The sequence below is a fragment of the Ambystoma mexicanum genome, chromosome 6q (genome assembly GCF_040938575.1).
Source record: "Ambystoma mexicanum isolate Mex_15411 chromosome 6q, UKY_AmexF1_1, whole genome shotgun sequence".
Taxonomy (NCBI): Eukaryota; Metazoa; Chordata; class Amphibia; order Caudata; family Ambystomatidae; genus Ambystoma; species Ambystoma mexicanum.
In genome coordinates, this window is record NC_090937.1 from 279,179,436 (window position 1) to 279,194,158 (window position 14,723).

General features: G+C 42.8%; 1 protein-coding gene and 1 long non-coding RNA gene across 2 annotated transcripts in view; one reads left to right on the plus strand and one right to left on the minus strand.

The window, feature by feature from the left end:
• Window positions 1-14,723, minus strand: part of LOC138515973 (uncharacterized) — a 322,103-nt gene that overhangs the window by 280,594 nt on the left and 26,786 nt on the right. The window contains exon 2 of the long non-coding RNA XR_011282191.1: window positions 9,028-9,146. This is a non-coding gene — a long non-coding RNA (uncharacterized lncRNA). The remainder of the gene's footprint in view (window positions 1-9,027; window positions 9,147-14,723) is intronic.
• Window positions 1-14,723, plus strand: part of PRSS12 (serine protease 12) — a 742,297-nt gene that overhangs the window by 95,291 nt on the left and 632,283 nt on the right. The window lies entirely within an intron of this gene.

Genomic DNA, 14,723 nt, shown 5'->3' on the forward strand with positions numbered 1-14,723 from the left:
TGGTAGTGTCAAAATGTTCCTGCTGGCCTTTCAGCCTGGCAGCCCACAATGTATTCAGTGTTCTGCATTGTTAGGCCCAGCATGGCCTGGGGCAGTTCACTTTTGTCTTGGGGCTGAATCTGAACCCCTCCAGATGCAGTAGGGTTTCTTTTAATCAAAATATCCACTGACAGATGTTAGTGCATTTGATGTAAATCTGAAGGGATCGTATTGTGATCTTTGACTAAGTTATGAAAACCGAGACAACAGCACAAACTTCCATTTACGTATTATGATGAAATACCCTGCCCAATTTTGCTTGTGAGGGCTGGGTAAGACCACCAGCCAGATGATACTGGTCCCGGGTGTAATGCCTGGTGACCCTTATCGTGCCACGTGTAGGAGGCAGAGGCTTGTCAAATTGCCACTGTAGATGATGCTGCTGCTTTAAGGGAGTAGGGAACCGATGATTCCACAAAGTCACCCATGCCTGCAAACTCTGCTCCCTTTTTTGGGTATAGAAACTTGATATAGAACCAAAGGCCAAAGAGTGAGATCTTTAACAGAAGGTAGCACATGAGCAATCCATCAATGACTTCCAAGGGCCCCATCCTGATACAGCTAAGATCCTTTAGGCTATGGGTGTCACAGATAGGCAGGTCCAGGGAATGGCAGAGAGAGAGGAGCACCCAAGGGGAGGGATGAATTCCCCCCAAAGCTCACATCAGGTCTGAAAGCGAATCCTAACAGTGGGGCCCATCAGCCAATCCTGATCCCAGCTTCCAAAGGAAACATACCTGAGTTTCCTTACACGAGAGAGAGGCACGAAGGCAGGGCAACAGCCCCATCAAAGGCTGGCCCTGTGGCAGTAAGCAATGGGATTCAGGTGAGAGAGTTCATTCGGAGTTGGCTGAAGAGGGAAATCGAAAGAATTGGACAAGCGGTTGGAGAAACATCAATGAGGTGTTAGAGGGAAGTGAAGAGAGGGAGAAAAACATCCGGGAGGAGGTGATAGAAAGAGGAGTGGAGAAATAGTGGAATATTAAGGATGGGAAACGAAATTTCACATCAGCAGAAAGTCAGAACAGGAGGGATGAGAAGTGCGTGCTGTCCCAAACCATGCCAAGGGGAAAAGCTGACAGGCCTTGTGGACGAAGCTTGGCCATGGCCTTCAGGTGGGCCAGAAGAGTTTAAAACAAAAAGAGTGAGAGGAAGGTCTGTGTTAGGACCTTCTAGGAACAGATGGTGAGCAAGAAACTGGAGTAGGTGGCCGCGGAACCAACATCCTGGTGAGAGGGAAGGGGGAAAAAACCTGGAGAATACCCTGTCAAAAACGTAGAACCACCTCCTGTACCCCTGCAACTCTGGGCCTTGGTTGAAGGCCATGTCAACTGCGAGACCACCTAAAAAGCCTGCAACAAGCTCGAGTCTGGTGCTGAGACCAGGAAGGAGACTTCCCTTTGTGAAAGCTGTAAGAAGGGTGCAGGAACCACTTACACCCGAGACTGTGAGAGTGTTGCTCATGGTATTAAGCCACTAGGAGAGACCAGGGCCTGGGCTTTTCGAAACTAAAGAGATCTTTTATTTGGACACTTTTTTGTTCTCCTCCAAGTGATACTATTTTGCTGGGGGTTTTCGTCAAGAACAGAGTTCATACTGGGGAAACACCATCCCTGGCAACTTTAATTAAGCTCAGACCATATTAGTTTGTTATTTTGACCCCAATTTGTACACAACCCCTAATCCTTTGCTAAGCGTATCCTTTTGTTTGTTCTCTTATGTGCCGACCAATGTCAATCACATGGCTGTACATATATGTTTAGGCATGTTACATCCTTTGTGGTGCATTGGCAACATCAATAAAATGCCTGATGTGCCCAGTGAATTAACTTGTGCTTGACATTTCCACAAATCCTCGACAATCGTGTATGATGTCTCACAGCCATTGGCTCTCAGAATGAGAGACATGTTCTCACTTGCTATAGGCCACTGGAGCTCCGCCCCACTAATACTTTCACATGTGGGACCCAACGGGATGGAAGAAGCTGGGTTTACCAAATGTGTGCTGTCAATGATTTAAAAAAAAAAAAAAAAACACTTTAAACATGATTACTGTAAGCTCCGCACAAAATGTTCTTGACGCTATCTGGCCCGTACACTTTGGAGAACGATCCATCGGCGCACTGGGAGTTGAAAGGATTTCATGACAGCTCATGCTTGTGATCTTGGACAAGTATTGTATCTTTAATCCTAAATTCTGGTTTTCTATATGAACAAATGACTTGGAATTGTATACACATTCATTGAGGACTGCCTTGAAATAAACATTTTTTTCCAAAGAATGGTCTGACCTGCCCCCCTCTAGAGCCCCTCCTTCCGATAATTTCTCCTTTGATCAGGACTCCACGAACATATTTGCATAACTTGATCCCATTAGGATGGCAGTATCTGGATGACTTCATTAGAGCGCGAGAGTGCAGCTGTGCATTAGTGGTGATCAATGTTGGTGTCCGGAAACAAAAACGTGACTGTCTGGCAGATTTCAGTACTTTTTCCAAGTTTGGTTCAAGTTTCCTTCCATGGACTTCTCCTTGCGTTATTTATGTTTCTAGATCCCAGGGTCCTGCAAGTAAGGGCTGGCTGTCAGTGATTAGGCTTTCTGTGAATGAATGGGCATTCAATAAAACAATTTTCAGCGCCTTGGTGTAAAGCGCTCTATAAATCATCAAATCAAATGAAACTTTGAACTCAAGCAAGGAGTCCGACTCAAAGTAGACCCCTCCTTTCTCGTGACCCCACTCCCTCCTGTGCATGTCATGCGTTTGTGCTCATCCCCTGTAACCCAGTCCTGGACTATTTTTAGTTATTCTCCAGGAGACAAATAGATGACTTCATTACAATGACACGACTTGACCTTTGGTGTAACCGGAGAGCCGAAATAGCAGTCAGATGTATTTTCTAATGAGGAGGATAGGCCGTGCAGGCATGAAGGCAGGCCGCGTTCTGCCCAGACAACACCTGGCCCTCGGCCTCAGAGCGCCCTTGGTTGGGGTTCTTGGGCGGCTGCAGACAGGCTCCGAGCGGCCCCTCGGCCAATGGGGGGAAGGGGGAATGGGAGGGGTACCGGAATGGACGCCTCAACAGCTCAGCGCGGGACAGCTCTTTGAGCCAATATGGGATACGTTTTTTTGACTTGGTGCCAATATGAATATCCCAAAAACGTTTTCTCAAACACTTCAACATGTTTCCACGCTTATAACCCAATATACTACTCAACGGTTTATAAAAAGCTCACAAGCTTTTTTGTGCTGAAAACGTACTTTTTGTTCGCGTACGACCCTCCATATGTGGTAGAAATGCCCACTGATGGGCAGGGACGGACTGGGGCATAAAATTGTCTCGGGCACCAATGAAAAAGTCTCCGATAGTTGCAGATGGCAATGCACTGCTTTTGTGGCAGACTGTTTGAGTAGTACCCAAGGGGAGAGGTTTTTGATAAAATGTGATGCAAATTGTGCATTTAGTAGAATATTCGTTTAGTAGCACTGGTCCAAACTACTAGGCCCATGGTGAAGTAAGTTATGAAAGTGGCTCACTTAGACAAAAAAAACTGGCCCACACTAGCATTTTTGCATTTTTGGTTCGGGCATTGTGCTGTTGCCCTATAGGCCAGTCCAAGCCTGGTGATGGGTCAGTACACTTATCGTCTGCAAGCAAAACGAGAACTGAAATTGAGGCTTTGCTCAAATATATTCTGTCCCCATGTTTTCCTTAATTTCATTTGACTCGGAACTGCGCCCAAATGATGGCTGCCGTTCACCCACAGGGTCAAACTGCTGCTAGAATTGTCCGATGTTCACATCATTTTAAAATGAAATGTTCCAGGGCAGTGGTCCCTCGGCTATCTATCCGGTTGAGACGTGCCTTTGCGATATGGCAAAGACTCCGGCAAGTCTCAGAAGTTGGTCACAAGTGGGGTAGGCGGGGCTGGCTGCGGCCCCGGAGAGGCCCTAGAAAAGCATTGGAGAAATCCATTCTATCGGGCCGAAAAAAACGGTGCCTCTCACTTTATTTAGGACCCATGCATGTACTTTTATTTCATCCCAATTTCATTCCCATTATTATTTAATTTACCAGAGTGTAGTAGTACAGAAATATTGTTTTGTTGCTATGGAAACAAAAACAGTGAGCTCTCAAGCTTGGAAGGTAAACCAGAGGTTCCAGTCGGCACAGTGCCCGGTCAGCCTTACTTAAGCGTCCACATAAATAGCTTTACCACTAACAGTACTACAGATAGGTGAAACAATTGTGCCTTTGATGACAGAACCATGCATTTTGGCACACCCTAATGAACATTTTTGGCTATGAGGCCATCTGAGATTTTTCCTGGATTAAAGTTGGCAGCCCTGTTTAAAAAATGGCGCCTAGTTGCCATTTAGTTATCTTAATTTCAGTGGATAGTCATTGTTCTTTCTTTTACTTGTGGTCATGCAATGCCTATTGTACACTTTAGAAATATAAATGAACACAAATAGTAAATAGTAATGTTTTTCTTTCATAATGTATAGCCGAATTTATAAATTCATTGATTTGGTCAAGGGCAGAAAAACAAAACCATTAACAATTATTGATTTTTGTTTATCTAATGCAAATACTGTGTCTTATATCACTGATTTGTATGTTATTGTTCATTATTGAATATTGACACTATTGCTGAAACAGATTATTGGAAATAACAGCTCAAGCCCTATTTCAGTCAGTACAAAGAGCATCACAAGTACAAATACTTAATTCTTCTTCTTCCACCCTTAATCACTTGGCGATGGAAGCTGTGGTGTTGAGACCATTGTTTGGGCCCAGCAGCAACCAGCCTGGTAGACTGCTCTTTTTGTAAGCTCAATGAGCACATCTTGCGTGGGAGACAGATTGCCAATTGCTCTACCTTTCTGAGAAAATAGATGTTTTCTTGCCCCATTAACATGTTAGTCTCTACTAGTACAGTCATATAGCAAACCTGCAAATCTCTCCAATGACCTCTGAATTTCTTCTACTGCCTGCTGACTAGGCCTGTCAGCCAATCCACAAAAAGCTGAGGTGACATGTCTGTATGCATTCCAGGTGTCCCATGCAGTCCAGCCTCTTCCTCCAAAAGAGGACACAGTGTCACACCCAGTTAGTGCATGAAACATTGGTGCAGCAGTACAACGATCAGCACCCAAAGCTCTTGCTAACTCAAGAGCGCTAAAGAGCCGGAAGTTCTTCCCTACTCCTAATGCAAACCCATAGTTCCTCAATGTTCAGACGTTGTGCAGATGTGATGGCGAGAACTAAAACGTCAGTGTCCATAGTGCGTATTTCGGCTTTGTTATATCCTTGCTGCACGCAGTGTCTGCTTCATTGTGTGAGCATGGAGCCAGTCCCAAGACATCTTGATAATTTATAGAAAGAACATTGTGCTATTTGTGGTAATTACCTGCTTGCTTGTGTCAATCGCTGTTAAGGTTTTTGCCAAGAATGGGAACAATTAAATCATATTTTCATAATTCCGTAGAAAATCCTGCCAATTTTTAGGAAGTGCATTTGTTGGTTCAACACGTTTCCGAACACCTTTTCCCTTTTTACTAAATGCGTCACTCTTCAGGCTGTAAGGCCTGTAGACATCGCAGATGATATCTAGCCTTGTCATATATTGAAGCTGAGATTTGATGTAGGGTATGAACACAGTACTGGCTTTACCCTCGTATTTTTTCCGTAAATCCTGGTTGCAGCATGTTGACAAATGCAGTGCCGTCAAGGATGGTGATTTGAACTGTTGGTCTGGAAGTACTGTTTTTTTCGGGTGTGAGCTCTTCCAGGCAAATCAATAAATCAGACTTTTTTCTGGTTCTTAGACTCCCTAATTTCAACAGTGCTGGAGGATAGGCTTGGTTTCCATGTCTAAAAAGTTCATCCAGATCTTCATTATGTATCTTTGATGCAATGTAGAGTCTAGAAAATAGTGAGCAGTAATTCCTCAGCGATGTCATTTGTAACTTTTTATTTGACTTTTCACAAACTGGAAGATGGCTGGAGAGGAGGAGGTTATTCCGCTTAGTAGGATCTGCTATAAGTTTAGTTTCATAAACGAAGCCTGTCGCTGACATATAACTCCTACTGGTCAACTCCAATTTTTTCAGTATTTAGCTATGTGTCTTCAACTGCTTGATGTACTATATTTCTGCTGTCAAGTTCCACTAGATCACAGCTAGTTTCACTAAATGGGGTTCCCATATCTTGTATTGCATGAGTAAGAGACTTGATATCTTTTGCAAAAGCCATCTGTGAATGCTTGTTGGCCCTATGGCGATGCTCATCTTTTTCCCCATCTCTTCGTCTTTGTAGAATTACATTCTTCCACTAAGCGGGCCATCTCAGGACCAGAGACCATCCAACGAAGAAGAGCTCTTGGGCATTCTGTCAGGCCTACAGCCCCTCCATTACCTTTGACTGATGCGTTATGTCGTTCATGGGCCTGATTAATGGAAATAGCATAGAGCGCATACTTTGCCATTTTGGTCACAAACCTTCCTTTCATGAACTTTATATAGGTGTTAGGGTGATGTTTTTTAAGTGAAACCATATCACGTAAGTGGGCAGGAATCCATCCTTCCTAGTGAGTATGGTCTAAGAAAAAGAAACAGGGAAAAATCTTGGATAGTGGCTCTATATAGAGCTAAAAATCTCCTTCTCGTATCGCCTTACAAAAGTCATCAAAAGAAGTTCTAGTTTAAGAATGATGTACCAGAATCTAAATTGTGTACATACATCACTTCTTTCTTTACACCAGCCTTCAAGTGACTCAACTTGATGGCTATCCTCTATATCCTGCCTGTAGTCATTGTAGGCATGCTGCAGAAGTAAATAGAGATAATTTGCTCTGATTTGTTGAACCCTACTGGGACGAGTCACATGGGAACCTTTAATAAATGAATCAGCTTTTCCAACTGTGGTACTATCAGCCCGAACAAGTGCTCCAGTCCACCCACTTTCCTCTATTTCCAAGAACCTTGGGAGCTGCTATCTCAATATGCAGCCCACCAAATATTACAATGAATTGATCTTTGCCATGAGTTGTTGGCCAGTTCCACTAGATTTGTTTTGCCAATGCGAGTGGCTGGTCAAATGTAATGACTGGAATCTGCCCAGGATTAAGGCCTTTAACGGCTGTCTTCAAAATATAAATTGAATGGCTAATCAGGGCCACGGACAAAGCATGGTCTGAAAATAGAGGCAGCAGGGATGGAAGTGTTAATTCACAATCTTTTGGAGTATCTTTTTGTTGATGGGCATCTGCTGCCCACGTGATTATTTCATCCCCTTGTCAGTTGTCACTAGCCAGAACCTCGATTACATGCTCCTGCCTGGTGTATTATTTCACCCTAGCTTGCCGTGTAACTTGGTAGTCCAGTAAGTTCTCCTCCACTGTTGCCAGAGGACAATCATTTCTCATAGGAGGAACAGGAGGCACGCTGGCGTAGCACTCAGGAACAGGATTTTTAGTCATAGTTCGATCAGTGCCTGTAAAATCATCGTCTCGATGTTGAAATATTGGTATTCCTGTACCATAGAAAGAGTCATGATCTGTGGAAGCGCTTGGATTGTGGTCTATATTGTCGACCGCACTAGTCGTGAAGAGACCTCCATCTAACGTAAGAGGAATGACAGCATTTTCTGTGTGAAATTGATGACATATTTCATTGCCAAGTTCTGTGGAGATGTGCAGCATACGGTCGTATGATATGCTTAACCCGAGCTCGAGCAGGCTTTCAACAACTTAACACTTGCAAGTTCTTGTATGGATTAAAATACCTAAGCAGATAGGCAAAGGAGTTTCCATTCTCGGGTTGTGCCTGAAGTTTCTTTCAGACTCATACTCCCGAAGTCTCACACTGTTGTACATTAGTAACTGTGCAACAGTGAGGATTGGTTGTGGCATTGTTGAATAACTTGACTGTGCTTTAATGTTTGGGCCATTCGTAACCATAGCAACTAGTGCTATTGGAGATTCTGGCACAGAGTCTTCCTGACACTTGCTTCCAAATGTTGCTTTGGAGGGATTTTTCAGTTTAAAGATGTCTCTTCTCACTATATTTGCTGTTTTAGCAAGATGAACAACGTCACTATCTGCATCGCTTTCACGTGCTTTGCTCAGTGCAGATCCAATATCATTATTAAATATAAGCATCACATGACGGCCTTGCTTATTTGCTTCCATGTCAGGAAAGTAAGCAAGTATTCTGTTTTTCAGTTTTGTGGAATGTATGCTTCCTGAAAGATCACTGCAAAGTTGTTTCATCCTCATGCTGTATAGATTTCATAGGTCAACAAGTTTAAAAATGGGTGCAATTTCATTGTCCATTCGAGTATCTTCAATGTATGATATTAAGTTCTGCAAACGCAATACCATGGTTAATTTGGTCCATCTCAGTTTCTTGTGTTTTCTGTGTCTCTTGCTTTCTTATATAATAATATGAGGCAATGAATATAGTACATGCATTTTGTGCAATAAGATAACCTGCACCCAGTTTAGAGCGCAGGGGTTTGTCTTCTAGTTTAAGGGCACAGTGACAAGCATGAGCTTCAAAGCCAAATGTAGATGCTTTATACAATGATCTTCCAGCTGGGGCCGGCATGTTACCAAAAAAGCATAGTGGTTTTGTATTCACTAAAGAAAATTCTGTAACACTCTGATAATGGGTGAATTTCATAGAACTATCAGCATTATCCTCTGGTGATATCTTCCTTTTCTCTGCTCTATGCAGTATTGTTTTATTGAATTGCAATCTACACGAATTGTAAAACTGAGCTTTACATCATACCAATGTTGCCTCGATATCTACATCTTAAGCCAGACTCGACAGATTAATTGTCCTTGGAAACACCCTAAACTACTAAACCCCACCAGCAGATCGCATATTGTCATATAACCAGCTCGCTTTGTATCACGTTTAGTTTCTGTTGGACAGCAAAGAACCTCAGAATTGTCTTCTTGGCAGATGAAACACTTACTTGCTCCACTCTGTTTCTGTGATTAGTTTAGAAGTATCAGGCTTGAACAGATTCATCAACTGATGTACTTTCTCCATATTTGTATCTCCTTTTTCTTCTTAAATTGTCATACATTTCATCTGTGAACAAAAAAATTAGAATAATATAACACTACTCTTTTTTCGCACCTTTGTTTTGTGTATGCATTTTATGAACTATTGGATGTTTCGCACACATTTATAACATACATTCACAGAAAATCAAATTTAACACAGAAGTAACAGAATCAAATAACATATGAAAGAGCAGATTGACAATTTTCTGAGGTTGCCATTTTGAATGTCTGCCATTGCTGTTAGGGGGAAAATCTGTGATTATCTCATAGCCAAAATAGAACTTCTTCATATGTAGTAGATGTGTCCCAAGTTTCATGCTTCTATAATCATTCCTGCTCCGTGTAGTGCCGGACACAGAATGGACCCCACCACCATTCATGCAGGTGAGGCCCTCTTCGATCGGTGAAGCCGCCTTCCCGTTTTATTTGTTTATTTTAGCACCATTTGTGCTTTCCCTTGCCCTCTCATCCCATCCTCACTCCTTTTCCCCCCTCGCCTCCCGCCCTGTTCCCACCCCCCACCCTTCCTGATTGGCTTCAGGGCCACCGGGAAGTCCGGCAATTTAAAATGCATGTCGAGGCACGCCTGCTCTCCTCTCTTGATCCGTGTAGTGCCGGACATGGACCTGCACCACCATCCATGCAGGTGAGGCCCTCTTCGATTAGTGAAGCCAGCTTCCCATTTCATTTATTTAATTATTTTAGCACCACGTGTGCTTTCCCTTGTGCTTTCCCTTGTACTCTCCTCCCGTCCTCACTCCTTTTCTTCTCTCCCCCCATCCTGTTCCTGCCTCCCATCCTCCCTGATTGGCTTCAGGGCCACCAGAAAGCCTGGTAATTTAAAATGCATGCCGATGCAAGCCCTCTCTCCTTTCCTGTTCTATGTAGTGCCATACACTGGCCCACAGAACCATTCATGCAGGTGAGGCCCTCTTCGATCGGTGAAGCCGCCTTCCTGTTTTATTTATTTTAGCACCATGTGCACTTTCCCTTGCCCTCTCCTCACGTCCTTGCTTCTTTTTCTCCCTGACCTCCTTGTTTGGCTTTAGGACCACCAGGAAGCCTTCATAGCTGGGAGTCCCAGAGCAGCCTTGCCCAGACAACTGGCCAAGGGTCAGAGGCAACAGCAGCTCCCTTGGGCAGCTCCCATCCCTTGTTTGCTCTGTTAGCCCGGGCGCCCCAGCCGTGCACCTAAGCTGTCTGCAGAAACCTTCAGGTAAGAGACAACAACATTTGTTTCTTCAGTGTAATGTAATGTAAATTACATAGCGGAAGTTAGGTGCTTGGAGTTCGGTAGGTGTTAAAGTCAGGCGCATATCTAGTCCATAGCCACCGATTAAGTTTAGTGCACATCAGAGCATATCCACTATTCTCTCCAAAGCTAGCCAATGTACTGCAGTTAGAAGAATTTTGAGGTTACACAATACTTTGCACTCAGATGAATCATGAAGGTAGCTAAGGTGTTGCACTTATATGTTTGATGCTAGACAATTATTTGCACTCAGATGAATTGTAAAGCCAGCCATTGTGCTGCACTTAGAAGAATGTATGAGGGTAGTCAATGTATTGAGGGTAGACAATACTTTGCACTCAGATGAATTGTGAAGGTAGCCAATGTGTTGTACTTATGAGAATTTATGGGGGGTTACCAATTTATTGCACCTAGAAGAATTAATGAGGGTACCCAATATATTGCACTTAGAAGATTTTTGAGGGTAGACAATACTTTGCACTCTGATGAATTGTGAAGGTAGCCAGTGTGTTGCACTTAGAAGAATTTGTGAGGGTAACCACTGTATTGCACTTAGAAGAATGTGTGAGGGTAACCAATGTATTGCACTTAGAAGAATTTTTAGGGTAGACAATACTTTGCACTCATATGAATTGTGGAGGTAGCCCATGTGTTGCATGTAGGTGAATTTGGAGGGTAGCCAATGTATCACACTTAGATGATGTGTGAAGGTAACCAATGTGTTGCACTTAGAAGAATGTTGAGGGTAGCCAGTGTATTGAACTTAGCTGAACGTGATGCAACCGTCCACTGACCCACTAACAACACCCCAGTATCCTGCCTACTCACCCTAAAACACAGAACAAAACATGCCATACCTCTACCGCAGTGAAACATAAAACCACCACAACTGCACACACCATGCAACACTGAACAAGAAACTAAGCCAGCCACACTCAAATCTCCACACACACACGCACTCATACACCAAACACCACAAAACGACTATCAACTAAAAGCAAACCAGTACACAGTGACCATTTTTTCCGAACTGAAGCTACCGACAGCATAACAACGTTCTCTTGCGCTTTTGCCTCTCAATCCTACTAACTAAGCCCCTCCCAGCCCTCCTTCCTTTCCAAATCTGCTAGGGCGCCTGGAGACTGCAAAAGGTGGCAGCGGTGCATGGTATAAGTCACAATAACAGAACATAAATAGAACAGTTCTTCCAAATATTTCACCTTTCTGCTGTACTATAAATCAGAGAAATGTATTAACCCCTGTCCTGTTTCCCTCAGATAAATGTTTATTTACTCTTTTTTAATAGTGATATTTAACCTTTGAAACAATTATAGCATTTAAAATGACTGTCTTTCTTTACATTTTAAATAGAAATATAATTCAATAAGTAGATCTAAAAAGGAATAATTGGAAAACAAAAAAATACATTTTCACTGCCATGTGGCTAAAACACATTATTAATATGCTTACAGTCTCATGCGTTACCATCCGTAAATCGAAAAAAAGTAACTTAGACTAAACTCCCACTGGAAGATACAGGTCAGAGAGAAATTCTTCTTGGAGCCCTAGCAAGACAGGACCCCCTGGATTTGAGAAATTTTAGAGAAGGTGCTAGGCTTCTTCTCTGGGAGTGGTAAATAATGGTCTGTTTGAGAAATGAACCCTTGAAGAGCCTGTCTCGGGCAAATTAGGCAAGATGACACCCCCACCCCACCCCATCTATGCCTCTATGTCTGAAGGACTGGCCACAAGACCAGTGAATGCATGTCTGTCTTCATTGAATGCCCAGCCATTTTGGGCAGAGGTTTCCCTGTGGTCAATCTGTCAGGCAAAAGCTATGAAATGTCTGTGGCGCAAAATTACAGATTGAATGTAACTGGCTGCAGAGTACACTTGCTTAAATCACCAATACGAACATGGAACCTCAGCTTTCTGTCTCATGGAACAATTCCCCTGAGTTAGCAGATAAGACTACACTTTGTTTCACAAATACATTTGTGTCAGATAGTGCGCTGCCCTTAGGCCGAAAGAAAAAGGCAGACCTGAACTGTTTCAAAAGGACCTTTGATCGTGTGGCTATCTGTGTGTGAACCTGCTGAACACACATGATCTCACAGTGCAATACATTGCCCCTTTACAGGGGGAGGGTTCCTGATGAGGCAAATCAAAAGACTACAATGGTATCCCTGGTCCTCCCTTTGGAAACCTGGGTGAAGGTCAAGACTTAGGACCTCATTATAAGGGTGCCAGGCTGGAAAAAATGCTGGTAATTCCGGGTCTGGCATTTTGTTCCAGACTGGCACACTTCAGTTTTGCCAGTAGGGAATGCCTGAATCACTGGCACCATTACTAACGGTGCTGGTGATTCGGACAATCCCATCCCATGGAGTCCCATGGGACTCCAAGGGAATGGGAACTTACCGGCACTTCACCGCCTGTAATATCCCAGAAATATCGGGATATTGTGCAGCAGAGACGGCTAGACATGTTTGCTGGTATCCCGCCTTAATTACAGGCGGAATACCAGCAAACCTATAATGAGGGCCTTACTCATGAGAGGCGCAACCAGTTCACCAAACACAAGGAAAGATATTTTTTATTTAATTTATTTGTTTTGGTTAAAAAATATAACCTTTACAAAAGTTAAAAACAACAAATGTAAGACATAATAAACGAAAAGAAACTTCTAGATATGATGCATAGGACACAAATACAAAAAAGAAAACAATATTAAAATAACATAAATTACATTACAGCCTAGTCCAATGTTTTCCTCATATCCCAGAAAAACACAAGACCAATTGATGTTACAGACACTGGAAAACATAATTGCGTTTCATCCTGCTGCAATAATTTGCAGGTATTTGTAAGAAATCGTAAATCCGCAATCTGTAATGAAACTGCACCTCGGTGTAAAATTTCACACCAGAGAAGATCGAGGTCCACTCTTTCATGATTCATTCCAAATTTGTTAAAACAGATGAACCGCTCGTTTCTCAATGCCGAGCATTCTATCAGCAAATGACGAAGGGTTTCTGTACACTCAATTGATTAGCAGAATTTACAAAGAGACGAACCCGGGCAAAGCCCCCTCCTTACATCATTGATTTCCCCCATCTTTAGGGCATTAAACCGAAATCTCATAAAGTCTGCTCTTCTTTTCTTGTCTTGAAATTGCATAAGGTGTGTTTCCAAACTCCCCATTTTTTTATAATGTGAAACCATTTGGTAACATAACTTTGTGTTCAGAACAGCTTCCATTGTCTTGGCCCAGTCTGCATACTGAAGCTGTTTTTTACTCTTCTGGCATTGGATACCAAAGATTCAAATGTTAGACCAAGTTTCTCCAAGATAATACAACATTCTGCTTTCAGCTCAGACAAAAATCTCAACTCAAAATAACCTTGGCGTAACCCAATCCCTAATATGGCATATAAGGTATTGTTGGAACTCATGCATAATTTCCTGCAAAGGGACAGTCTTCTCCAAGCAACGCGGCTTTCCAATGACAGCATACCCAATTCGTAGTGAATAGCTATATAAAGAACTGATTTAGGGAGACAGTATAGTGTAGACTGCCATATTCTGGCTTCATACTTCTGAAGCTCCCTCCTTGCCCACTGTGGAAAGAATTCTAAGCCGTAGCACAATTGCAGGAGAACCTTAGAGTTATAGAACCGAAGAACTGGAAGTAGTGAGAATTTATCATACTTGCAATCAACTTTTTTCATCTGGGTTATTTGTTTGTCTACTTTGCCCTCCAGATACTGCCGATAGTACTGTTTTTTATTATTTGCAAAAATGTGAAACCATAAATACTTCATAGAGGTCCTAACCACTAGCCTCTCATGATTCAGAAACCATGCAGAGCCTTATGTAGTTGTACGACTGCTAAGTCTCATTATTACTGTCTTCTTCGCATTAATTCTTAGGCCATTCCTTCCAATATATTCGCTGAATGCATTTGGGAGGTGTTTCAGGCCTCTAGGAGTATAATCTACTAAGAACAAGTCATCAGCATAAGCTGTTCAACTAAATTTAACACCCTCTATCTTAGGCGAGGCAAATGCTACCTTCTCCAGAGCTCTACCAGCATCTGCCATATAAAAATTAAACAGCGCAGGCATGAAAATGCATCCTAGATGCAGTCCATTAGAAATGCTAATCGGATGAGACAGTAATCCTTCTTTATTAAGGTGAATCCAAATGAGCGATCCCTCGTGAACCTGGATCAAGATGGAGAAGAGCCCTGCAGGAACACCCATGCTGGATAAGTTCTGCCATAACGTTGTTCTTTCCACAAGATCAAAAGTCAAAGGCAAGTCCATGGCTGTAATGTAGATTGGGGTG